The sequence below is a fragment of the Pan paniscus genome, chromosome 8 (genome assembly GCF_029289425.2).
Source record: "Pan paniscus chromosome 8, NHGRI_mPanPan1-v2.0_pri, whole genome shotgun sequence".
In the NCBI taxonomy this organism is placed as follows: domain Eukaryota; kingdom Metazoa; phylum Chordata; class Mammalia; order Primates; family Hominidae; genus Pan; species Pan paniscus.
The window spans coordinates 31,629,241-31,657,138 of NC_073257.2; positions in this window are offsets into that span (position 1 = coordinate 31,629,241).

Here is a 27,898-nt window from a genome sequence, read left to right on the forward strand (position 1 = left end):
GCTTGCTTGTGTCAACTTTGTTGAAAATCAGATGGTTGTAGGTGGGCAACTTTATTTCTGGGTTCTCTAACCTGTTCCGTTGGTCTATGTTTTTGTTTTTATACCATACCATGCTGTTTTGGTTACTGTAGCCTTATAGTATAGTTTGAAGTCAGGTACTGTAATGCCTCCAGCTTTGCTCTTTTTGTTTAGGATTGTTTTGGCTGTTCTGGCTCTTTTTTGGTTCCATATGAATTTTAGAATAGTTTGTTTTCTAATTCTGTGAAAAATGATGTTGGCAGTTTGATAGGAATAGCGTTGAATCTGTAAGTTGCTTTGTGCAGTATGACCATTTTAACATTATTGATTCTTCTTATCCATGAGCATGGAATGTTTTTCCATTTGTTTGTGTCATCTCTGATTTCTTTGAGCGGTGTTTTCTAATTCTCATTTTAGAGATTTTTTACCCCTTTGGTAAGCTTTATTACTAGGTATTTTATTCTGAAACTTTGCTGAAGTTGTTTATCAGTTCTAGGAGCCTATGGACAGAGATGATAAGGTTTTCTAGGTGTAGAATTATATCTCTCTGAAAAGAGATAGATGGACTTCCTCTCTTTCTATGTGGATGACTTTTATTTCTTTCTCTTACTTCATTGCTCTGGATAGCCTCACACTTTGAAAGTGAGACAATTGGTGGTGGACTGACTGGGCTGATTGGAAGTCAATATTTTCATCAATCTGTGTTCTATGAGCACTACTTCTCTTAGACCTTGAAAAGCCCTTACAAATTGCATTTTTATATTTCTGTTCTGTTTTTAGCATTGGATGTTTATAGTTCAGTGTTTAAAGCACTCAATACATATTTATGTATTTTTATTTTATTTTTAGACGAGTGTTCAGTTGACATTCACCTGAGCTGCTTTACAGAAGTCTCTAGGTGCTGCTAAGGAAGAGTAATGACTCAGGAACCATTGAAGCCCCATTGCAGCTGGATATTGGTAGAAGTCAGAATGTAGAATGATAAAAATGTGGAACAGAGATAGAGACTACAGACATAAAGGGATAGAAACATCTAAGTTCAGTGAATGCATAAATATTAACTTCAAGACAGCACAGATATTATTTATTGGCCCTAAAACATTCCAAAATTTATAATTTTATAATAAATTCACTATGATTCTAAAAGTTAAGGATTGCTTCAAACCTCTGTTCACAGATATGTTAACTCCAGAAACAGAGACATATTTCTGGTTAAACTCCACAGATTATCACATGTAACAGCCAGATAAATATACTGTATATATTTTTCATTGTCTTTGTCCCCACCGCCACTTGCCCACTCTTTTAGTTTTGATACTCTTTAACTCCCAGCACTTATGGAATACATTTTTAGAAAAAGACCATTGCATGGAACACTGAACATATAAACCCCTTTAGAATCTGGCTTCTGTTTTTCTGCCCTAATCTCTTTCCATTCCCACTCCAAACACAGAGACACACACATGCGCACAAACAGACGTACCAAAATATTAATCGTCATCTCAGCATGCTAAAGCCTGCGTTTGTATCCATAGTCCTGCATTTTCTTTGCTGGGAAGGCCTTCTCAGAGTTGTACAAATCCTCATCCTATAAACCTCAGTTTGGAGAGGGCTTTGAAATAAATCTGTTTTCATCCTAGGAAAGGAGTTGATTATTTCAAAGGCTCGTTTGCATCTAAACAACTTCTAGCACTTACCACGAAGAATTGTAGTTATTTTCTTACATGTCAACAGACTCCAGAGAGGAAAAGCTCAAATATTATTATTATTATTATTTGTATTCTGAATCTTAGAATCAAAGAAGACTTATAGGTAATGTTTGAATGAATATAAAGAATTCTTTCCAGTTGGTAGTACAGAAAACAATGCATTACATCTAGTAAATAATTAATTGATCCGTTTCGTATGGCCAATAGATGAAAAGCTTCTATTTTGGCTATATCTCCTGAAGTGTAAGTGGTCTTTAAAAAATGTAATCGTAATGAATGAAAATTCTTAAGAAGAACTCTACCTATCCTAGTTTACAAATGTTGCATCATGATGATAGAAATTATACCAAACTTCAACATTTTTTTGGGTGGAGTTTGTTCATGATTGTCCCATTTGATAGTTTTTTAGAAATTCCACAAATCTAAACAAGGCATGTCTGTTCATGGCATTATTTGCATTAAGTTTTACTAAACATGTTCTTTCCCGGAATAGAATCTCAGGTAAAATAGCACTTCCCATCAGAGCTTCCCAGCCTCTGGTAAGCGTAGGAGTTGTTTGCTAAGCCTGTTTTCCCGAGATGTGTGCTAATGTTGTCTCTTACTCAGAGCTTCCATTAACAGGCTTTTAAGACCCCTCCAATCAACCTCTAACAAGGCTGATGCTCAGATAAATGTAAGTGAAGGAAAAAGAAAAAGTGTATATACATACACACACACACACATATATGTATATGTATATACACTCACGAAAAGTTTCAGAAAAATAATTAGTGTTTACTTTGAGGTTTTCACTTTGAAAGCATCCTTTTAGAAGCAGATCTGTAGATCATTAGGAAGACTTCTGAATAACACAATAGTAGATAAAAACTCTAGTGAAAAAGAGTTATTTCTTTCTGAGTTAGTTTTGAATATAAGGTCAAAATGTATCATTTCAGGGCTAGAGCTATATTTAGGTTATTTGGGCTAAACTCATTTATAGGCAGGATTAATTCACACCAGGAAGGCTGGGAAGTATTGTTAGAAAATGTCAGGAAGGAACTGTTTTTACCGTGGGGTAGGTTTCTGCTTGATGCAGAGACGTCCGGGCTTTTATAACATTATACCACAAAGGTCAAGGCAGTACTCAGGATCAACAAGCAGCCCTTTAGGGTCAGTTTCTTAAAAGGCTTGGATTTCACTCCCACTCAAAGTGGTAAACTGATAAATGTGGAGTCTGGGTAAAGAGATTGGCTGGATCAGCAAATGTATTATCGCTGAAACCAAAACACAACATGACAAACAGCAAACAAAAACCAAAATCAAAGCCAGTATTAAGCCAAGTCCCATCCCCTCCCTTAAAAAAATTAACATTTAAGGAGAACAGGCCAGTATCTTCCTAGTAGATAAAAAGTAGTATATTAAAAGAATTAAGTTCTTGCTTTCATAACCCCTAGGTTCAGCCTTTCATTAAAAAACCAATAACCTTAATTTGAATTAGCAAGTCTGTGATAGAAAGAACTGGCTACGGTAGTATTAGGGACCTGATGTTTTGAGCTCTATGTGCCAAAATTAGCTGTGTCACCTTGGGCATGACCTTGCCTTCAGATTTTTTTTTTTTTAACTAAGAAAATTTAATTAGATGAACTAAAAAGTCTTGTCTGGCTCTGGTGTTAAGAAGGATTTCTGAGGAAGGATGATTAAATTTGGAAGCATAGGTCTGGGGTGCCAACTGATACTATATTAGGACATTTGCTGGAGCTGAAAGGTGCTGGAAATTTTAATTACTCATCATGCATAATGCAACTTTCAGTTGATTTCTGGGTTGAGGGCTGAAACAATTGAAATTGTTCCCCAAGAGATCTTGGCTGTCTTTGTGAAAACTCCTCCAGCAGGCCTCCCCCATAGTTATATTTCAAGTCAGGAATCTTCTCTTCTCTTCTCTTCTCTTTTTTCTTTCTTTCTTTCTTTCTTTTTTTTTTTTGAGACAGAGCCTTGCTCTGTCTCCCAGGCTGGAGTGCAGTGGTGCATTCTGGGCTCACTGCAAACTCCACCTCCCAGGTTCAAGCGATTATCCTGCCTCAGCCTCCCGAGTAGCTGGGATTTCAGGTGTGCACCACCACACCCTGCTAATTTTTGTATTTTCAGCAGAGATGAGGTTTCACCATGTTGGCCAGGCTGGTCTCAAACTCCTGACTTAAGGTGATCCACTTGCCTTGGCCTCCCAAATTGCTGGGATTACAGGCGTGAGCTTCTGTGCCTGGCCAGGAATGTCACTTTTCATATTAAGATATCTTTTTATTCCTTCTTCTCCATTAATATGGTCATTAGCTAGTATAGAAGTTTTCAAACTTTATTGTGCAATTGTATTACTTAAAATACAGATTCCTCTATTCCACCACTAAGGAGTCCCCAGCTCTGAGTTGGGTCAAAGGAATATGCATTTCTAGCAAGCTACCAAAGGGAATGGGCCACACTTGGACAAACTGATCCCAGAGACCATGGTTCCTCTTACCTTCAACCATGTACCTTCCAGTCCCTTGCTATCTTCTGCTGTCTTGAATCAGAACAACTCAAGCAGCAGCAACTTACTTTTCTTTTTTTTTTTTTTTTTTTGAGACAGAGTCTTGCTCTGTCATCCAGGCTGGAGTGCAGTGGTGGGATCTCGGCTCCCTGCAAGCTCCACCTCCCGGGTTCATGCCATTCTCCTGCCTCAGCCTCGTAAGTAGCTGGGACAACAGGCACCCACCACCACGCCTGGCTAATTTTTTGTATTTTTAGTAGAGACGGGGTTTCACCGTGTTAGCCAGGATGGTCTCGATCTCCTGACCTTGTGATCTGCCTGCCTCAGCCTCCCAAAGTGCTGGGATTACAGACGTGAGCCACCACGGTGCCTGGCCAGCAACTGACTTTTGACAATGACATTTCTAGGAGGTGGTGCCTCCACCATCATCTGAGAATCATTTGTTCTACATAGATTCCTGGTCTGAATTCAGAGGTTCTAGCAGTATAGGAACTTACATTTCTTAGCAGAAAAATTAATTTAGGAAACCACAGGCTTAATGAACTTAATCCTTAAGATTTCTTGAGTTATTATGTGATATTAATCATTATTCTATTGGAGGAAGTTACCAGAAGTCCTTATAACATTATGAAATCATTGTGACCTTTGTTTTTACTAAGGCTTTGATATAAAAAATAGCCATATGTTTAATGACATTCTTTGTTCTTTATTGCTTTAGAGTTCATGGCCCATTACCTTCTCAATATTCCTTCTATTAAGACCCTTGGGACAAATTTTTTCTAACACACAGGTTTAAAAAAAGTTTGTTTCTATTGATGAATTGATGTGATTTCTTCTACTAGACAATGAGAATTGTGTAACATATCATATTACCCTTTGCATAGGCTGCTAGGAAGCTCAGGGCAAAGCTTTGAGTTCAGTTTTGGTAGTGTTCATTAGTCAGAGTTTTCTGGATGTAATTTCTACCTTCCATCTTTATAAATTGGCATTTTTGTTTTATTTGATATCAGTATATGTGTGGTTTTATTGTTAGCCAGTTAAAATCACTAATTGAAGTGGAAGGAATAAGCAGATTTAATGAGAATGTTTCGTTTTAAAAGCTATGCTTCTTAACTACTCTCCCATATGCTCTGGCGAAATAGTGTCTTCCTTGTTTTTTACATCTAAGGCACTGTTTTCATCCCTTTCAATCTACATTAACTAACTGCTTCTGTGTATTTGTTGGTCTAAGCATTATTTGGTTATTCCTACATTGCATTTATTTCCCCCCTGGTTCAGTATTTCCAAAACTTCCTTAATCATAGAATCCCTTGGAAGTGCTTGTTAAAAATACTCAATCTCAAGACACCCTCCCCTGTTCCAAAAATCTGATTTGGTAAGTAGATGACATGGTAGGTGATATGGTTTGGCTGTGTCCCCACCCAAATCTTACCTTTTATTGCCATGTGTTGTGGGAGGGACCCAATGGGAGGTGATTGAATCATGGGGGCAGCTCTTTCCTGTACTGTTCTGTTGATAGTGAGTAAGTCTCACAAGATCTGATGGTTTTAAAAACAGGAGTTTCCCTGCACAAGCTCTATTTGCTTGCTGCCATCCATGTAAGACGTGACTTTGCTCCTCCTTGCCTTCCGCCATGATTGTGATGCCTCCCCAGCTATGTGGAACTGTAAGTCCATTAAACCTCTTTTGTAAATTGCCCATTCTCAGGTATGTCTTTCTCAGCAGCGTGAAAACAGACTAATACAGTAGGGTTGCATTATCATTTTAGTATGCTGTACTTGAGAAACCCTGAAGTGGGCATGATCTTACCCTTAAGGAGTTCATTACCTAATAATCTAGATCAGTCATCCTGATGGTAACATGCCTGGAAAACATCTTATGAAATAAACTTTTGAATCCCATCGTGGTTTTATTGAATCAGAATCCTTTGGAGTGGAATAAGAAATTTATATTTAAAAGAGAAATCTGAATTGCATTTGATTATCAGCTATATTTGAGAACCACATGTGAATATCAAGGGACTTTGGAAGAAAGGACTTATGAGACAATTTAATTAAATGATCTTTGGAAGGGCCAGTATCCTGTTAGCTAATATCTGGGAGGCTGTAAAATTCTAGAGCAATATTTTTTTTCTAATTGTTGATCTGATGATGGCTAAGGTTGAGTTTTACCATATCACATCTCTCTTACCTTTCTCTTCCTCTGTGATTCCTCTAGTCTTTCCTTTCCCTGTTTCCCTTCATAACTCCCTCCCTCATTTTTCTCATTCATATCTGGAATATATATTACAGAATTTAAAGTTTATTATGTTATATTATTTATCTCAGAAAACACTGTTGAGATACAATTTTGATTAAATTCATGGCAGAGGTTCTCAAATCTAAGCTTACGCTACAATTATTGGGTCACCTGTGATTTCTTTCAGCAGTGTTTTGTAGTTCTCCTTGTAGAGATCTTTCATCTCCTTGGTTAGATGTATTGCTAGGTACTTTATTTTTTTGTGGCTATTGTAAATGAGATTGCATTCTTTATTTGGCTCTCAGCTTGAAGGTTATTGGTGTATAGAAATGCTGCTGATTTTTGTACAATGATTTTGCTGGTGGGGCTGCAGAGAATAGGGAATGCTTGTATATTGCTGGTGGGAATGTAAATTAGTTCAGCTACTGTGGAAAGCAGTTTGGAGATTTCACAAAGAACTTAAAACAGAACTATCATTTGACCCAGCAATCTCATTACTGAGTATATATCCAATGGAAAATCAATCATTCTACCAAGAAGACACGTGCAGTCATATGTTCACTGCAGTACTATTCACAATAACAGAGACATAGAGTCAACCTAGTTGTCCATTAGTGGTGGGTAAAGAAAAGGTGGTACATGTATACATGGAATACAATGCAACCATAAAAAAGAATGAAATCCTGTCTTTTGTAGTAACATAGATGCAGTCAAAGGCCGTTATCCTAAGTAAATTTACACAGGAACAGAAAACCAAATACTGCATGTTCTCACTTGTAAGTGGGAGCTAAATGTTGGATATACATGGACATAAAGATGGGAACAATAGATACTAGGGACTCCTAGATGTGGGAGAGGGAGGGACAAGGGTTGAAAATCTACCTATTGGGTACTATGCTTACCACCTGGGTGACAAGATCAATCGTACCCCAAACCTCAGCATCACACAATATACACATGTAACAAACTTGTACGTGCACCCCTTGAATCTAAAATAAATGTTGAAATTATATATAAAAAAGAATTACTTGAGGAGCTTTAAAATATGTAAACCTCACCTTATGGTAATTAAGTCTGGGGTTGGGGTCCTGGTATGTGTATTTTTTCTGAAAGTTTTCCAGTTAATTTGAATGGTATTCAGGCTTGAGAATAACTCGTTTATTTTGTTTTACATTAATGCATTCAAGTTTTTGAACTTGAACTGACGTCTTTTGCATTCTGCCTTTTTTGTTGTTGCTCTTCGTATCTTTTTAATGCAAAAATTTTGTTATATTGGACAGCCTTTAATGAGACAGTAAACTGTTGCACTGAGGCCAAAGAGAAAACCATGTAATAAGACATTACTTTATGTCTTGTAATCATAAAACTTACCATCAGGCTCTGACATCATCTATGGGAAATATGGATGTTATCCCCACAAAACTAAGATTTTGGGTTTTCTGTTGTCATCCATTTTTTTTCCTGTATAATTCTAAATATTTTGTAGTGAACTATGCATCTTCCTTAGAGACTGAAGTATTTAGTGCTTATAACTTCCAAGACATGCCATGGCATATCCTGTTGTTTTATTTTCCAAGTAAGGAAAAGCTTAGATTGTGAGTATTTTAACAAAATCTTTTTTAAACCCATAAATATTATTTGAATACCTGTAAATTCAAGGAAGCATAATAATGAGATGTTTGTCTCTGTATTAGTCTGTTTGCACGCTACTGATAAAGACATACCTGACACTTGGTAATTATTTAAAAAAAGATGTATAATGAACTCATAGTCCCAGCCCCACGTTGCTGGGGAGGCCTCACAATCATGATGTAAGACAAAAGGCATGTCTCACATGACCACAAGCAAGAGAGAAAATAAGAGCCAAGCAAAAAGGAAAACCCCTCATAAAACCATCAGATCTCGTGAGACTTATTCACTACCACGAGAACACTATGGGGGAAGCCCCATTATTCAGTTGACTCCCACTGGGTCCATCCCACAACATGTGGGAATTTTGGGAGCTACAATTCAAGAGGAGATTTGGATGGAGACACAGCCAAACCATATTAGTTTCCTTCAGAGAATTTATAGTTATTCATCAAACATTTAGGGAGTCTCTGTGCTAGATGTGTTGCTGGGCATTGGAAATGGGTATAGGAAATTCCTATGGGAATTCCCATAGGAAACTCACAATCACATGAATGAAAAAGATATACTAAGAGATATGACAAAGATATTTGCAGTCTAGTTGGGGAAATAAAATCAATACTTATGAAACAAATACTAGGAAATTGTTATTAGATCATAACTGGAAAATAATTAGAGAATGATTAAGTGCTAAAATAGAGTGCTACTGTTTAAAGTGTAATAGGAGTTCAGAAAGTATAGTGTCCAATATGGGCTAGAGTAGTTGGGGTAAGCGTCATGGAGAAGGTGGTACTTTACTGTGTCCTGAAGGAAGGACAGACTTTGCTAGATGAGTGTGGAAGGGGAGGCCATTCCAGGCATAGGACTTAGCAGAGCATAGGTCCAATAAGGATATTGGACCTATCCAGTAAGGATATACATCATCTGTATGTGTAGCAGGGCAAGGTACATGCAGACACAGAAGAAATGCTTTCTTTTTTTTTTTTTTTTTTGAGACAGAGTCTTGCCCTGTCGCCCAGGCTAGAGTGTAGTGGCATGATCTCAGCTCACTGCAAGCTCCACCTCCCGGCTTCACGCCATTCTCCCTCCTTAGCCTCCCAAGTAGCTGGGACTACAGGCACCCACCATCACGCCCAGCTAATTTTATTTTTGTATTTTTAGTAGAGACAGGGTTTCACCGTGTTAGCCAGGATGGTCTCGATCTCCTGACCTCGTGATCTACCCACCTCGGCCTCCCAAAGTGCTGGGATTACAGGTGTGAGCCACTGCGCCTGGACAAGAAATAAGTTCTTATATTTTGGAGGAGTGTCATGAATCTTTTTGGTGACTGAATGAAATCTATGCAACCCTTTCTCCAGAGATAGGAGGCATGTATAAACATGTATACATATGTATGCACATACATAAAGAGGCAAAGATTTTGTAACTAATTTTAGGGGTTTTATAGATTCCTTAAAAGCAAACAGAGGAAATAAACTATATGTGTTTCTTTTTTTTTTTTCAAAATGACTATAGGTTTATGAGCAAGGGAGTGAGATTATTATCTTGGTTTAGGGATGATTTCCTGGTTTGGGGAAACTTTCCTTGTTGTATCGGTGTAATTACAAGCATCAGAGCCAGGAAAGAACTGGAAATGGAGGAAATGAAGATGACCTAGACTGGGAAGGCAGTTATCAGGATGGAGATTAAAGCAATAAAAGAAAGATATTGTGCATTAATCAACTGACGATGAGTCTTTTGAATAGATGGAATGCAAGGAATAATTTTTTGTGTACATTTTAGTTTTTACATTTAATGTTCCAAATATTTTATGAAGTATTCTATGATATCAAAGGTTATGTAGTTAGCTCTCTTAAGAAGCAGTAAAACTGTAGTAAACATTTTTAGAAGTGACCATTGTGAATGAAGAAAAAAGTAGTATTTTTCACCAGATTAATTTGAAGGATAAAATAGAGGAGGGTAAAAATATATTCAGTGCTATCAAATTTCTCAAAATGGTTTGAATTTGGAAAGAAGGAAAGTTTTGTTGTTAGCATGAATTCAATAATGAGCCATTCAAAAAAAAACCTACTTTTAAAGACGTTTTTATTTACTTGTTCATTCATAGCTGAATTAGGTAACTTGGTTCTTTATAAAGAAGTATAACATAGGAAATCTGTGTGTAAGGGAACCATATGTTCAAGGAAGAGATGATGAGCTTGGATGTCCTTAAGGTTGAGGAAGACAACTGTTAACCAGCAGAGGGAGTGTGTTAACTGGATTTTTGATAGTGTTAATATTTTTCGCACAAGTGACTGAGTGATAGTAAAAGCTTTACTCTGATAGGGTGAAAAATCAAAATTATAAGTGTGTCGTCTAACTTAGTAACTAGGATCAATTACTTTTTTTCAGGAGAATCTCTGCATCATGCTTTTATGAAATTAGATATGAGATTGAAATTGACAAACTTAAGAAAATATGGTAATAAATATTGTTTTATTCTTGTTTACTTTTGCAAAGTTCATAGCTTTTCTTGCTTTCTGCCAGAATGCAGGAAGGGATGTCTGATTTTCAAGAACTGATATGTGGCAATGAGTGTGTTCACATTTTTGACTAAAATATCCTTGGGTAACTTTTATTTTCTTTAAGAAAGGACTGGATTGTGTCAATCTGTCTTCCATTGAAGTTTTATATACTATACATTTACCTGAGGGGTATGGTTAACTTTACACAATACCTTTAGAATGAAAGAAAACTGATTTTAAGAAGGCTGTGCTCATTTTGCATTGCCTGCCAAAAATGCATGCATGAAATAACACAGCAAAAATAACAGTAGTTTAAGCAATCTATCAGTTGCTTTCAGATAAATACTTTTGACAGTTCTTCAGTCCTTCTGTTTCAGATATGAAGAAATCCCTGAAATAGCACAGACTTAACCAGTTTTTTAAAAAATAAGCCACAAAATGTAAAATATTGCTCTGTAATTAAATGAAGATAAGATTTTCAAATAGGTGAAACTCAACAAATTAAAATTTTACATACATTTTAATTATTCTCTCCTTGAAAAAGAAATTTCAAATCTGGTATGTATTGTTACTATAAGACCAGGTTTTCCCAAACCAACTGGTTAAAAGAACAAAGCTTAATTAAATTAATAATAATAACAAGTTTAATTAAAGATTAATAGTACACATCATTCCAGAAAGAAAATGAGGCAGCGTAGAAGCTTATCTAGAGAATAAATAGATGCAAAATAAGTGAAAAATTAGGCTTAATGTGTTTGTGAGAGGAGAGATGGAAATATAAGGGTTAGGAAATGGAAGATGAAGCTAGGTTAAAATCACTGTTTTAAAAATCTAGGGACCTGGGTAAGATGGCTGGGTAGGCACTCCCACGAGACAAACCAAAATGTAGAGTAAATGGGCATACTCCAAAGAGATCATCTGAGAGAACACACTGAGAGAGGGTGGAGAGATGACCCATATGCCGGGAGTGAAGGGGGAGGAAACTGGGAACCACGCATGGGGTTGCCGAGCACTGGGACAGATTCCAGGCCCTGAACAGCTCCAGAGGAATGGGCGGCTCTGACCTGTGTAATCTGCCTGACCTGGAGAAAGCAGGGGCTCTTTCCCATGGGACTGGGATGAGTGTAATGTGCGTGCCAGCCCCTCCCAGAATCCCTGCCTGAACATACAGACACACATTCATTGTGGTCTCTGCTACCCTGCTGGAATGCTTTTGCCAGCAGCCACCGCCATTGTGCTTTCAGCAGCGGCCCCCGCTGCCCCACTGGAGCACATTTGCTGACAACCTCCCACTGGAACATGTTTGCCTGCAACCCCACCACCATCCATCTAAAGCATGTGTACCTGTGGCACCCCGCCAGACTGCCTCCTGTCTGCTGCACTCCTGCTGTCCCTTCTGGAGCACTTATGCCCACAGCCCTTCCCGTTGTTCCCTATGAAGTGCTGTTGCCAGCAGTCTGGGAGTACCTTGGCCCTTCCAGCTCTGCTGGGGCTTGACCTTGGGGGACCAGAAGACAGAGCCATGGACCCAGTCCCAGCCACCTCGGATTAGAGCACACAGACCAGGAGTGCAGAGCTGAGCCTTGGTTGTCTCCAAGCATTGGAAAGGAAGCCATTCAACTATACCCAACTTGCACTACAGTTAAACCCTCAAGGTCAATAAAGATCATAAAAGCAAAAAGCCCACCCAAAGGGCAGCAATTCCAAAGGATAAAGGAACATCAGCATTCACAGATGAGAAGGAACCTTCAAAATACAATTAGCATTAACAACACGATAGACGAAGCTGAGGAAAGAATCTCAGAGCTTGAAGACCACTTCTCTGAAGCAACACAGGCAGACAAAAATAAAGAAAAAATAATTTCAAAAAATGAACAAAACCTCCAAGAAATATGGGATTATGTAAAGAGATCAAACCTATCACTCATTTGCATTTCTGAAAGAGAAGAAGAGAGAGTAACCAATTTGGAAAACATATTTGAAGATATAATTTACAAAATTTTTCCCAATGTCACTAGAGAGACTGACATGCAAATTCAAGAAATTCAGAGAACCCATGTGAGATACTATGTAAGATAACTATCCCCAAGATACATAGTCACCATTTTCCAAGGTCAGTGCAAAAGAAAAAATCTTAAAGGCAGCTGAAAAAGAAGGGGCAGATTACTTACAAAGGGAGCACCATGAGGCTAACAACAGATCTTTCAGCAGAAACCTTATGAGCCAGAAGAGATTGGGGGCCTACTTTCAACATCTTTAAATAGAAGACGTTCCAATAAGAATTTCATATTCTGCCAAACTACAAACTAAGCTTCATAAGCGAGGGAGAGAGGAGATCCTTTTCAGAGAAGCAAATGCTAAGGAAATTTATTACCATGAGACCTACCTTACAAGAAGTCCTAGAAGGAGTGCTAAGCATGGAAATGAAAGAATGATAATTGCCACCACAAAAACACACTGAAGTGTATAGCTCATTGACACCATGAAGCAACTATACAATCAAGTCTACATAACAACTATCTAACAGTATGATAACAGGGTCAAAATCTAATATCTCAATATTGATTCTGAATGTAAATGGGCTAAGATATAGAGTGGCAAGTTGAATAAACAAGCAAGACCTGTTCTTCAAGAGACGTATCTCACAAGTAATGGCACCCCTAGACTCAAAGTAAAGGGATGGAGAAAGATTTATAGAGCAAACAGGTTACAAAAAGGTACAGGGCTTGCTATACCTATGTCAGATAAAACAAACTTTAAGCCAACAATGATCAAAAAGGAAAAAGAAGGGAATTATATAAAGATAAAGTGCTCGATCCAACAAGAAGATTAACTATCCCAAATATATATACACACCAAACATCGAAGTGCTCAGATTCATAAACCAAGTTCTTATAGATTTATTAAGATATTTAGACAACCACCCAGTAATAGTGGGGCACTTTAACATCCCATTGACAGCGTTAGACAGATCTTGAGGCACAAAAATAACAAAGACATTCTTGACTGAAACTCGACACTTGACTCATTGGACTTAATAACCAACTATAGAAAACTCCACCCAACAACCACAGAATATACATTCTTCTTATTTCCACACAGCACAAAGTCTAATGTTAATCACATGCTTGGCCACGAAGCAAGTCTCAACAAATTCAAAAGAACTGAAATCACATTAACCACACTCTTAGACCACAGCACAATACAAACAGAAATCAATACCAAGGAGATCTATCAAACCCATATAATTACATGGAAGTTAAACAACCTGCTCCTAAATGACTTTTGGATAAAAAACAATAATGAGGCAGAAATAAAAATGTTCTTTGAAACTAATGAAAACAGAGACACAATGTAACAGAATCTTTGGGACACAGGTAAAGTAGTGTTAAGAGGAAACTTCACAGCACTAAACACCTATATCAAGAAGTTAGTGGCTGGGCACGGTGGCTCATGCCTGTAATCCCAGCACTTTGGGAGGCCGAGGTGGGCAGGTCACGAGGTCAGGAGATCGAGACCATCCTGGCTAACATGGTGAAACCCTGTCTCTACTAAAAAAAATACAAAAAATTAGCCAGGTGTGGCGGCGGGCGCCTGTAGTCCCAGCTACTTGGGAGGCTGAGGCAGGAGAATGGTGTGAACCCAGGAGGCGGAGCTTGCAGTGAGCCAAGATCACGCCACTGCACTCCAGCCTGGGTGACAGAGGGAGACTCCATCTCAAAAAAAAAGTTAGAAAAATCTCAAATTAACAACCTAATGTTGCACCTAGAGGAACTAGAAAACAAGAGCAAATCAGCCCTAAAACTATCATAAGGAAGAAATAATCAAAATCAGAGCTGAACTGAATGATATATTGAGATACAAAAATCTGTACAAAAGATCAATGGGACCAAAAATTGGTTCTTCAAAAGATTAAACACAATTGATAGACCACTAGCTAGATTAATAAGAAACAAAAAGAGAGAAAATCCAAATAAACACAGAAACAACAAAGGTGACATTACAACCGACCCCACAGAAAAAAAAAAAAAAAGAAAAAACCATCAGTGGCTATTACTGCTATGCATCCAAACTGAAAAACTAGAAGAAATGAATAAATTCTTGAAATGAATAAATTCTTTCGGTCTTTCCCAAGATTGAAACAAGAGGAAATTAAAATCCTGAATCGACCAACAATAAATTCCAAAATTGAATCAGTAGTAAAAAGTCTACTAAAAAGAAAAAGCCCTGGATCAGATGTATTTACAGCTGAATTGTACCAGATGTGAAATCCTACTGAAATTATTCCAAAAAATTGAGGAGGAGGGACTCCTCCCTAACTCATTCTATGAAGCCAGCATTATTCTGATACCAAAGCCTGGCAGAGACACACCAAAAAAAGGAAAACTTTGGGCTGGTATCACTGATGAACACAGATACAAAATCTTCAACAAAATACTAGCAAACTGAATACAGCAGCACATCAAAAAGTTAATTTGTTATGATCAAGTAGGCTTTATTCCTAAGATGCAAGGTTGGTTGAACATATACGAATCAATAAATGTAATTCATCACATAAACAGAATTAACAAAAACCACATGATCTTCTCAAGAGGCACAGAAAGGGCATTCAATAAAATTCAACATCCCTTCATGTTAAAAACTCACAACAAATTGGGCATCAAAGGAGCATTCCTCAAAATAATAAGAGCCATCTAAGACAAAGCCACAGCCAACATCATACTGAATGGGCAAAAGCTGTAAGCATTCCACTTGAGAATTGGAACAAGACAAGGATGTCCAATTTCACCACTTCGTTTCAAAATAGTACCGGAAGTCCTAGCCAAAGCAATTGGGCAAGAGAAGGAAATGAAGGGCATCCAAATAGGAAGAGAGCAAGTCAAACTATCTCTCTCCACGGACAGTATGATTATATACCTAGAAAACCTCATAGACTCTGCCAGAAGGATTCTAGAACTGATAAATGACTTCAGCAAAGTTTCAGAACACAAAATCAGTGTTCAAAAATCAGTAGCATTTCTATACACCAATAATGTTCATGCTCAGAGCCAAATCAAGAACACAGTCTCATTTGCAATAGCCACAAAAGAATAAAATACCTAGAAATGCAGCTTACCAAGACGGTAACAAGTCTCTACAATGAGAATTACAGAATGCCAGTGAAAGAAATCAGAGATGATACAAACAAATGTAAAAATTAATATTGATAAAATGGCCACACTGCCCAAAGCAATTTATAGATTCAATGCTATTTCTATCAAACTGCCAATGATACTTTTCACATAATTAGAAAAAAACTATTTTAAAATTCATATGGAACCAAAAACAAGCCCGAATAACCAAAGCAATCCTAAGCAAAAAGAGCAAAGCTAGAGGTATCACACTACTCGACTTCAAACTATACTTCAAGGCTACAGTACCAAAGCATGATGATACTGGTACAAAAACAGACATACAGACCCACAGAACAGGATAGAGAACCTAGAGATAAAAGCCACACACCTACCACGACCTGATCTTTGACAAAGCTGACAATAACAAACAATGGGGAAAGGATTCCCTATTCAATAAATGGCGCTGGGATAATTGGCTAGCCGTATGCAGAAGATTGAAAGTGGACCCCTTCCTTTCATCATATACAAAAATTAAGGCAAAATCAAAGAGTTAAATGCAAAACCTAAAACAATACAAACTCTAGAAGAAAACCTACGAAATGCCATTCTAAACATTGTCCTTTGCAAAGAAGGTATGACTAATTACAACAATTACAATTACAACAATTACAATTACAATAAAACTAAAAGAATTACAACAAAAACAAAAATTGACATGTGGGACCTAATTCAGCTAAATAGTTTCTGCAGAGCAAAAGAAACTATCAATAGAGTAAACAGACAACCTACAGAATGGGAGAAAGTAATTGCAGACTGTGCATCTGACAAAGGCCTAATATCCAGAATCTGTAAGGAACTTAAATTAACAAGCATAAAACAAATAACTCCATTAAAAAATGGGTAAGGGACATGAACAGATACTTTTGAAAAGAAGACCCACACATAGCCAACAAATATTTGAAAAAATATTCTTCACTAATCATTAGAGAAATGCAAATCAAAACCACAGTGAGATGCCACCTCATACCAGTCAGACTGGCTGTTATTTAAAAGTCAAAAAATGACAGATGCTGGCAAGGTTGCAGGGAAAAGAGAACACTTATATACTGCTGGTGGAAACATAAATTAGTTCAGCCACTGTGGAAAGCAGTTTGGAGATTTCTCAAAGAACATAAAACAGAGCTATTATTTGACCCAGCAATCTCATCACTGGGTATATACCTAAAGGAAAATAAATTGTTCCACCAAAAAGACAGATGCACATATATGTTCATTGCAGCACTATTCACAGTAGCAAAGATGTGGAATCAACCAAGATGCCCATCAATGGTGGACTGGATATAGATAATATGGTACATATACACCATGGAGTACTATGCAGCCATACAAAAGAATGAAATCATGTCCTTTGCAGCAACATGAGTGCAGCTGGAAGCCGTTATCCTCAGTGAACTAAATCAGGAACAGAAAACCAAATGCTACATGTTCTCACTTATAAGTGGAGTGTTAAACATTGAACACGTATGAACACAAAGATGGGAGCAATAGACACTGGGGGCTGTTGAGGAGGGAGGGTAGAAGAGAGGCATGTGTTGGAAGGCTGCCAGTCAGGTAACATGCTGACTACCTCGGTGACAGGATCATTTACACACAAGCCTCAGTGACATGCAATTTACCTATGTAACAAACCTCTATATGTGCCCCTTGAACCTAAAATAGAAATAGAAGAGGAAAAAAAAAATCTATAAAGTTTATACATTTTTCCAAAGTTGTGCAGAACCTTGATTCTGACTCCTTCAAAGTAGGAGCTAAAATATGCTTTGTGATTTTCTTCTCTTTTTTTAAAAATTAAATAACAGCTTCATTAAGATAGAATTCGCATACCATACAGTTCACACATTTAAAGTGTATCATTCAATGGTTTTTAGTATATTCATAAATACATACAGTAATCACTGTAGTCAATTTTAGAGCTTTCATCACCCCAAAAATAAACCTTGCACAACCTGGCTTTTCCTTTTTATCCTTGAGTATCCTCTACCCCTCAGCAATAAGCAACCACTTATCTATTTTCGGTCTCTATAGATTTCCTTATTCTAGGATTTTATATGAAATGGACATATTAAGCATGTATTCTTTATTGTGACTGGCTTCCTTCACTTAACGTGATGTTTTCAAAGTTTATCCATGTTGTAGCATGTTACCAGAACTTCATTCTTTTTTATGAAGGAATAATATTTTATATTATTCCTTCATATAAAATATTTTATATTATTAATTCATATATATTTTGTTTATCCATACATTAACACGTAGACATATAGTTTGTTTCCAGATTTTGGCTAATAGGAATAATTCTGTCATAAACACTTGCGTATGGCATGTCTTCATTTCTCTTGGGTAGGTCTCCAAGAGTGGACTTGCTGGATCCTATGGTAACTCTATGTTTAATCATTTGAGGAACTGCCAGACTGATGTCCAAAGGAGCTTGCACCATTTTATGTTCCCACCAGCGGTGTATTAGGGTCCAGTTTCTCCAAATATTTTTCAACACTTAGCTGAGTTTTTGGTTCTAGCTATCCTAGTAGATGTGAAGTGGTATCCCATTGTGATTTTGATTTGCATTTTCATGACGACTCATGATGGTGTTACATGATCTTTAATGATCATAGGATAAAAAGAAATAATTTTCTTAATAGAATATATTAATTATTTATGTACATGGACCCAAGGGAATGTTATCTTATATGCCTTCATGAAGAAGTCTGTAACACTTGTATAGTCAATGGAATAATATATTCCACAGGGTAAAGTGCAGTTAATAAATGATTCTGTGTCAGAATTGGGGGATGTGAAGCCCTGCAAGAATAATTAAGCTTTACAGCTGTGTTTTATAATCAGCGCTACCGAATATTTCCTTCATGCTGTTGATTAAGGAGACATAGCTGTTGAATAAGCATATGTTTTCTCTGAGGCACAGCTACTAACAGCTGAGGTTCACCTTTATTTGTCCTTATAGGTGTGCTTATCTTACCAAAGGTAAGTCAACAGTCTGTTTACTCTGATTGTTCTGCTTGAAATTAGCAGGAAACAATTTAAGGCTCCTCTGAAGAGCTCATTCTAAAGAGTGCAATTTCTACTTTTTCTTTGCAGAGATCCTGTGTTATCAGCTGGCCCTGCAAAGATAATGAATCCTGTCTTTTGCTGAATGTTCACCCCATTAGAAACTCAGTTTCACTCTGCTTTTATCCACTTTAGACCCTATGTTGATCTTTCTGGATCTTTACAGTTGGGTTGAAAATAATAACAGACAAAAGCCCTATGGAGTCTTCATTCCCTCAGGTGTTTTTGTTGCTGGGACACAAATAGCACAATTTTTCTTTGTCCTTTTCCCAAAATTGCAGCAGAGCAAGCTGAAACTGTGATATTATTAAGAAAAAGTGCTCTCCTTTTCCTTCAAATTAAACCCTGTGGTTCTGAATTAGTCCCTGGAGGTGGTTGAATAGGGATAGTACATCTGTTCAAAAATTAGATGCTTTCCAGTTAATAAGACTGCATTGGATGCTATATTATTCTCTTGTCAGAACATTATAAATTATTTCATAATTTTTAAAGTATTGCAGGAAGTTGTAATAAAACTTTGCTGTTCTCATTAGCAACTCTTTGTTACCAACAGTCTCCTCTAGCTTTGAGGACTTAATTTTTTTGATGACTTATTTAATGTGCTCCAGATTCTCTGAGTTTGGCAAAGAAAACTTTCAATTAAAAAAATAATTAACTGCCCTTTTTGTGAAATTGATGGGTCTCAATCACTGTATGGTGAATTTTTACCAAATGGAAGAATCGAATTCAGCAATATAGAAAAATCTTGTTAGATAACCTCAGCAGATATTATGAGATAACCAGGCAAAATTATTCTAATTACCTTATCATAGAACATATACATAATTTTACTACATCTTCTTTTTTTAAATAATTTTTTTTTGAAATAGAGGCAGGGTCTCACTATATTGCCCAGGCTGGTCTCAAACTCCTGGGCTTGAGTGATCCTCCCACCTCAGCCTCCCAAAGTACAGAGATTACATGCATGAGCCACCACACCTGGCTGCCTTCTTCTTCTTTTTTGTTTTTAACAATGAACTTGCAAGTAGTGGGGAATTAAATTTAATGGAAATTAGATTAAAATTTGTGGATCTCCATGGCAGTACAGTGAGTGAAAAAGTAAATTTGGCTTGAGTAATAGGTAGAAACTGAGAAAGAAAAATAGATTTACTTCCTAAACATTTTAATATCCAGTAACAGCAAAGCTGCTAATTAAATATGTCAGGAATAATAAACATGAACCAATTCAAATCACTTCCGAGAAAGTCTCACTTTCACTGCAGATTTGGTTAAATCTCATTTGTCTTGTCCCAGCAGCTTAGCAGAATAAGGTAAAATATGGAAAGGAGGATTTTGGGGTGCCAGAGGAGCCATTTCCACCAGTGCCTTTAGCTCTAGTTTATTATAATTTAATCAGTTAATATGCCCTGGGCTCTGACCCTCCTCTGTTATCAAGACGGGCTTCATGGACATGCAACCAGTGCAGCTCACAGCACTTAGAGCTTAATGCTATATGAGTCTATTTTAACACTGCTATAAAGATACTACCTGAGACTGAGTAATTTATAAGCAAAAGAGGTTTAACTGACACAGTTTTGTATGGCTGAGGAGGCCTCAGGAAACTTACAATCATGGTGGAAGGCGAATGGGAAGCAAGGCACTTCTTACCTGGCAGCAGGAGATGGGGGCAGGAAGCACCAGACACTTATCAAACAACCAGATCTCATGAGAACTCACTTGCTATAATGAGAACAGCATGGGGGAAACCACCACCATGATCCAATCACCTCCCACCAGGTCCATCCCTCAACATGTGGGGATTGGAATTTGGATTACAATTTGAGTTGAGATTTTGGTGAGGATGCAGCCAAATCATACCAAATGCTCTACATGCAATTGTTGTCCTGAAATTCTGAACAATTTAATATTTCCATTTGTGCTATGCAAGTGAAATCTGACAACTGGGACAACTGAGTATGGGCTAGGGGCTCGGAGCCTTAGTCCATGTGGGATTGCAGCTCCTGCCTCCTCCACACCTCCTAGGATGGATTCTCAGGCACCTGCTCCCCTGCCCCTCCCAACACCACCTGTGACCTATACCCCCACTCCAAGTAGGATCTGGATATGTGTCAGAGGTTAAAGTTGGACTTATACAACATTAAATAGCAAGCAAAAAAACAAAACACAACAAAACAAAAACTCAAAAACCCACTGTGGCAGGTCAAGAGACAAAACTTGGGAAGAAGGGAGAAAGCTTTTTGTCAGTGCTGCAAACAAGGGGCCCTTGTTTGAAATGTAGGCATTTTCATTTTGCTCTGGGCCTTGCAAATTATGCAGCTGGCCCTGTCTGTTAATCAATGATGCTCCCTGTCTTCTCCTTGCTATCAGGTTATTTTCTTTTGAAATGAGTGGATAGAATAAAAATATCTTCACATTTTCCTTGTTTCCTTTTCCCCATGCATCTGAGTGCTTCTACTGTGATTTTCACTGTTCAGATCCACCCTGGAGGCACAAGAGCTGTAATGATGCTTTCTTACAAAGACCATTGTCCTGAGTGCTTCAGGGATTAATGTCTCTTTGAAAGAGCCAATTGTTTTTTTTTTTTTTAATTCCAGGTGATCTAAGAAACTAGTATGGAAAATATTTTTGTTATGTTTGTAATGCCCCATACTTATTTTTGTTATTGTCTGTACTGATTAGCAACATAATCTTACAGTCAAAATCATGCCACTGGAAGCATAACAGAAAGGTCACTCATTGGTTTTCCTATAGTTTTTTTAAATTGGACTAGCTCCACTCAGGTGGGTATGCCCTAAGATGAATTGTATTTGGAGGAACTGAAGACTGCTGAACATTTTACTCCTTTCTTGTACCATAAAGTAAAAACCAGCCATGCTGCCCTAAAGATCACTCAGAAAATACTTTCTTTCAGGCATTTATCTAGTCCTATATATTGATATACTGTAGGACATATTTTTTCTAATATTGGTAGTGATTAGAATTTGATTACTTTTGTTGTTTACAGAGAGTCAACACCGCCTATGCCAAGTTAAAATAGGTAGTGGCTTAAACAAAATTGAGTAGATATACTGAGCATCAAACTGAACGAAGTGGAAAGCTGATGTCAGGAGATAATTTCAGACTTTCTCTAGACTCCATTCTCCTTCTCTGCACCTCCCAGGAGAATATGCCTACAGCTCTCTAATGTCTTGCATTCCTTTATAGATACGACCTTCCCATGTTAACTTTGTAATGTTTGTGCGGTCTAGCGAAGTCTCTTGCAAACTACTATCTATACACTCTCATTGCTTCCTGAAGTTAATCCCCCCTAAAAGGGATATAGACAACTGGAAAGTGCTACAGACACCAAACTTCCCCAGGGGAGCCTTGGCATACATCAGTCCACTGAAGGCTCTTAGTAGGCTTGGAATAAAATTGGTATTTCCCTGGATTTTCCAAACTGATTTTATCATGAGGCGTATTTTTTTCTCATTATTATCTGTTAACATTTTGGGGTCAAAGCCATCCGTGGCAAACCTTTTGGTAATTTCCGATATAGATAGTTAGAACTAGTTGCAGAGGGATTTTGGCCTTTAACCAGTTTTATTTCGATTGTTGTAAAGATATATATGAATTCAGTGATTGGTGTCGGAAATGCGACAGAATATATTTCTGATGCTGTAAGTTTATGGTAATTGTAGCAGCCATAGGAATCTAATCTAGCAAGTAAAGAGAATAATAGTTAAACTTTTCAAAGTTTTCATCACTGATCTAGGCTTGAGACCATTTTTCTTGCTTCCACAAAACTGGAAAATCAAGGTATCTTTAGCATTTCTTCATATTCAGCCTGCAGACTCAGATCTATTTTAGCTATGTTATTTTAGGATTTCTTAGGAGGCTATGGTTACAGGAGGAAACATACATGAGAGGGTGGAACTTGGAGCCAGTAATAGGAAGAATTGCAGTGGTGTTCAAGGTGAAAGAGTGGATAGCAATTATGAAGTTGATATACTACCTTGTCAGCCAATTATGTTGAGAGGTTCCCTCAAATTTGAGGCAACTCTGGCCACGTAGTCTAGGGAGAGCAAAATCAAAAGGGAAGATTGTTTTTTATCACAGATACATATTGTTTGTTTCATGGAATCTGTCTTGAATATAAGGTTAGAGTCAATTGGGATCAGGTGGAGATAAACTAAATATACCTTATTTATTTATTTTTTTATTTTTGAGATGGGGTCTTGCTCAGACTGGAGTACAGTGGCACCATCATGCCTCACAGCAGCCTTGACCTCCCAGGCTCAAGTGATCCTCCAACCTCAGTCACCTGAGTAGCTGGGACCACAGGTGCACACTGCCATGCCTGGTTAATTTTTGTATTTTTTGTAGAAACAGGATTTTCCCATGCTTCCCAAGCTGGTCTCAAACTCCTGGGCTCAAACAATCTGCCTACCTCAACCACCCAAAGCACTGGGATTACAGGTGTGAGCCACTGTACTCAGCCACTAAATGTACTTTTATATCTATACAAACAAAGATGGATAAAATCATCCATCTATCTATCTAGCCATCTGCCTGTCATCTACATCTATCAATGTATGTTTTAACATTTTGTTTGAATTATGACAGTGTCATTATTAACTTTTATATCACTGCAAAAGAAGTAAATAATCAGGTAAATTAGTTCAATAAGGGCCCTAACTAAAGACTGAAAGGATAACAAAGAAAAGAAAAGAAAAGTATCTTACTGTCTTTTAGCGGAAATTTGCACTGTATGAAAGCAAATATGGACATATTCAAATTGGTGCTGAATAAATATGAGAAGGCTAGAATGTCCTGGCTCAGAAAAACTATCTCTACAGTCACAACCATATAATGATATTTAAATTTTATTTATTTCTAAGCTCCCATTCACACCACAAAGCTCCTGCTTATAATGCTATACCATTGAGTAAGAGCAAAATCTTCATTTCAAAATCGAAAAGGTTTAGCGAGGCTCAACTGAATGGATGTGTGCATAAAATGGTATTTTTCCCGGGGAGGTGAGATTTTGGTAATACTAAAGCCTCTCCCCTGACTGAATTGGCCACAAGGAGGAATCCATCCCTGTAAAATGAGGCCAGGGATGGTCTAGCATTTCTGGAATGAAGCCCCTTGGAACTGCCATGCTGATTTTATCACACATGAGTACAGCAACCAGTTGTTGACACTGGGTTCTGTTGCAACAACAGAACTGGGAATGCTGGCCAGCGGTGGATTGAAATGGAAATGAGAAACCTTCTGTGCTCCACTGGCTCAAAACTACCTGCTCTTGTCCTAGCATGCAGGTTGCCCCTAGTATTACCCCATCCCTTCACTGTCCTTGTCCTACAGCCTCAGTCTTATCTAAAATACCTGAAGTTTGTGATTTAGACACACACTGAGTATTCTGGTTCTGACCCAGGCTGAGTTTCCTGGAGTAATTCTTCACCTGTCATTAGCGGCTTTCAGTCTCTTCCCCTGGTTTGCTTATAATTCTTGATGATACTCATCACTGTTATTATTTTTTTTTCATTTTAGTGTGTCACTCAAGCTTCAAATCCTGATAATTGGGAACTCAGCATATGGCGGACTCGAAGGGATCATACTTTTTTCTGTCTTTCTCATCAAATATTAAGCTCAATTATCTTTCCCCCATCATCAGCAATTATACAAGTTTGCATAAATTTACGTTGCCGCAGCAGTCATATTGCCCAACTGAATTTCTGGCAAGTATAAATGTTATTGTCAGAGGCAATTTATAGTGCAAGTCAAACAGACATCCTCCTCCACCCAAATCTCTTTCCCCTCGACTCTCTGGAAGCATAATTAAGAGAAATGTAGAAAGCTGCATGTGAGAAACATGGAAATATAGCTGCTGTGTTAAAGGAAGAGAGAATGAACGAACTAAAATAATTATTCCTAACTTCCCTTCCTTGGAGTGTTGTGTGTGTGGGTGACAAAGATGGAAATTGGAAAGAGAATTCCCTGTTTTCCTATGTATTTGGGTCAATTCAGTTAAAAATTCTTTCTAAAAACAGACATCATTTATTAATGATGCAACTCAACTCTGTGCAAGGCAGTAGGGATACACTAAAGAGTAAGACAAAAAGGCCGGACATGTTGGCTCATGCCTGTAATCCTAGCACTTTGGGAAGCCGAGGTGGGAAGATTGCTTGAGCCAAGGAGGTCAAGATCAGGATAGGCAGCAAAGAGAGCTCCCATTTCTACAAAATAATAAAAAGATTAGCTGAACCTGGTAGTGCACTCCTGTAGTCCCAGCTACTTGATGTGTGAGGATCTCTTGAGCCCAGGAAGTAGAGGCTGCAGTGCCATGATCGTACCACTGTACTTCAGCCTGGGTGACAAAGCCAGACTCTGTCTCAAAAAATGAAAAAAAGAGAAAAAAAAGAAAAAGGAAAAAAGAAAAATCTTGCTTGGAAGGGGCTGGTTGTGTGATTGTTCATTCATTTTGGTTTTGGTGAATTCTCTCCCTTGTATTTAATGGGACAGATTATGGGTTCCATAATAACTTAGATCAAGACCATTCTGGGACTTTGAAAATAATTCTACAGTCCCAAATAATTAAAGAAAGAATTGCCTAATACTTATTCATTTTCTATTTTGGAGATAGTTTCAGAGAAAAATGGACAATGGTCATCCCCTAAGGTTTTGGTCTACTTATCCTAGGAGATGCTGGGGTTTTTGGTATTCATTGGGTGTATAGTATGGACAATACATTTGATAGTTGGTAAGATAATGGAAACGATGCTCTTCAATTATTAAACTCTGAAAGTTAGACAGCACTTTAATGGGACCTTTATTCTAAGGAAAAAAATTTCCCCTCTGGATATTATTTTTCAGCATAGTTCCTTCACTCTCTATGCTTGTTTAATGACTGCTGCTTAAAATTCTTTCATTTCTTATACATTTAGTGGGACAAATGGAGAGAATAATGGTCAGAATAGAAATAGTAATCTTTTCCTGTTTCACACTGTTCATTCTTTTGGGAACAATCACAAATTGTGTTTGAAAGCAGAATGTTCATCCTTTGAAGAAATACTGGGCTTGAAAACCATCAGAGTAAAACTGCGTTTTTCTCAAGGAAAATGACTAACTGTCTCCTGCTCTAACGTTGCCTAGAAAATGCCATTATAGTTTAAAGTAAATAGCAAGTACATGCATTCGAATAACTCCTGTGGGTAGGTGGCATTTACTCTCCAAGCTGAGCCCAAATAAAGTTTTCTTTATGGATTTCTAATTTTATAATGTTCTTGAACTCTTATCTTTTAATGGGTATTATTCAGAAAGCAAAAACGATAACACGGGTAATTAGATACATTTTGAGGTGGAATATTAAGTATTTCACTCAGGAGGGATTTTATTTAATTAAATTGACTCATCATGAAGACTTGAAGCAATCAATTTTATTTTTACAGGGAGTACATTCTTGTTGTTAGAAATCACCTTAATATAGACCCTTCACAAGTCAGAGAAATTTACCTTTTAGCTTTATAAGACACACGAACTATGCTTGTAAGCAGGAATAGTGTGGTATCCCAGGTACATGTTTTATACCTGCATTATTGAACAGTAATTATTTGGTGATTTTAATTTCCATCATGAGTTGAAGCAAAAATTTTGATTTCATTAGGAAGTGAGCTATTATGATGCAACAAGTTATTATAGGATATTATGGCAATTGTTTTTTATGTAATGCGTTAGGGGTTAAATAAAAAAGGAGTGGATATTAGAAAATTCCAGTTAGAGGGAGACGGAGATTGCAGTGAGCTGGAATCACACCACTGCATTCCAGTCTGGGCAACAGAGTGAGACCCTGTCTCAAAAAAAAAAAAAAAATCTGGTTAAAGATATTGGATTAAAAGGAGACTGAAACTTCCTGTCACCCTTTAAAAACAAAATCACTTCACTGAGTATGATGGGCATGTAAAAAGCTGTACATATTTAATGTATACACCATGATGAGATTGGAGATAAGTGTACACCTGTGAAACCATCACCACAATCAATGCTGTAAACTTTTCAGTCATCTCCAAAGACTTCCTCCTTCCCATCCTTCCTCTCTGCTCCCATCCTCCCTCACTGTCGCTCCCTCCCTCCATTCCTCCATTCCTCCCTTCCTTCCTCTTTTCCCTCCCCTCCCCTCCCCCTCCCTCCCCCTCTCCCTCTCATGGACACAAGGTGGGGAACATCACACACTGGGGCCTGTTGGTAGGGGGTGGGGGGCTGGGGGAGGGATAGCATTAGGAGAAATACCTAATGCAAATGACAAGTTGATGGGTGCAGCAAACCAACATGGCACATGTATACCTATGTAACGAACATGCATGTTGTGCACATGTACCCTAGAACTTAAAGTATAATTTAAAAAAAAGCAAAAATAAGAAAAAAAATAAGAAAAAAATTATATTCTTAAGAAAAATACTTGTGACGTTATCAAAGAAATGAATTAGACTATATGAATATATTCTAAGAATAATTATTCTGATTTTTAAGCGTTTAGATACTATAAATAAATATTTTTATATTTTTCATGAATATATGCTAATTGTATTTTTATAAATCTTTTTTTGAAAATAGGTTTTGAAAGGAGCTATTTCATAGGTTTACCAGCATAATGAAACCAATTCATCAGATGGTTTTAATAACTACACAATTATAATAATTGTAGCACCACCTTTTATTCACCAAAATGTCCAAGTTGGTACTGTAATTGTACAGTTACCCTACTAATGCAAAAGCCAAATAAAAAGAAAGTAAAAAACAATAAAAGAGGAAAAGAGAGCCAAAATTTGAAGAAGATGGAAAAATTTGGGCACATTAAAACCTGAAAACATTTAGCAAAAGAAGGTATCATAAAGTTGAAAACAACTGGTAGTCTTGGGAGGACAATATGTGCAACATATATCACAGACAGCCTATGTATCAAAAGAAGAATATGAACAGCATATACAGCATATATAACACATATGATATATGAAAACTCCTTTTGCTGGCAAGCAAAAGACCAGCAACCTAATATAAAAACAAAATGAACCAGAACACAAA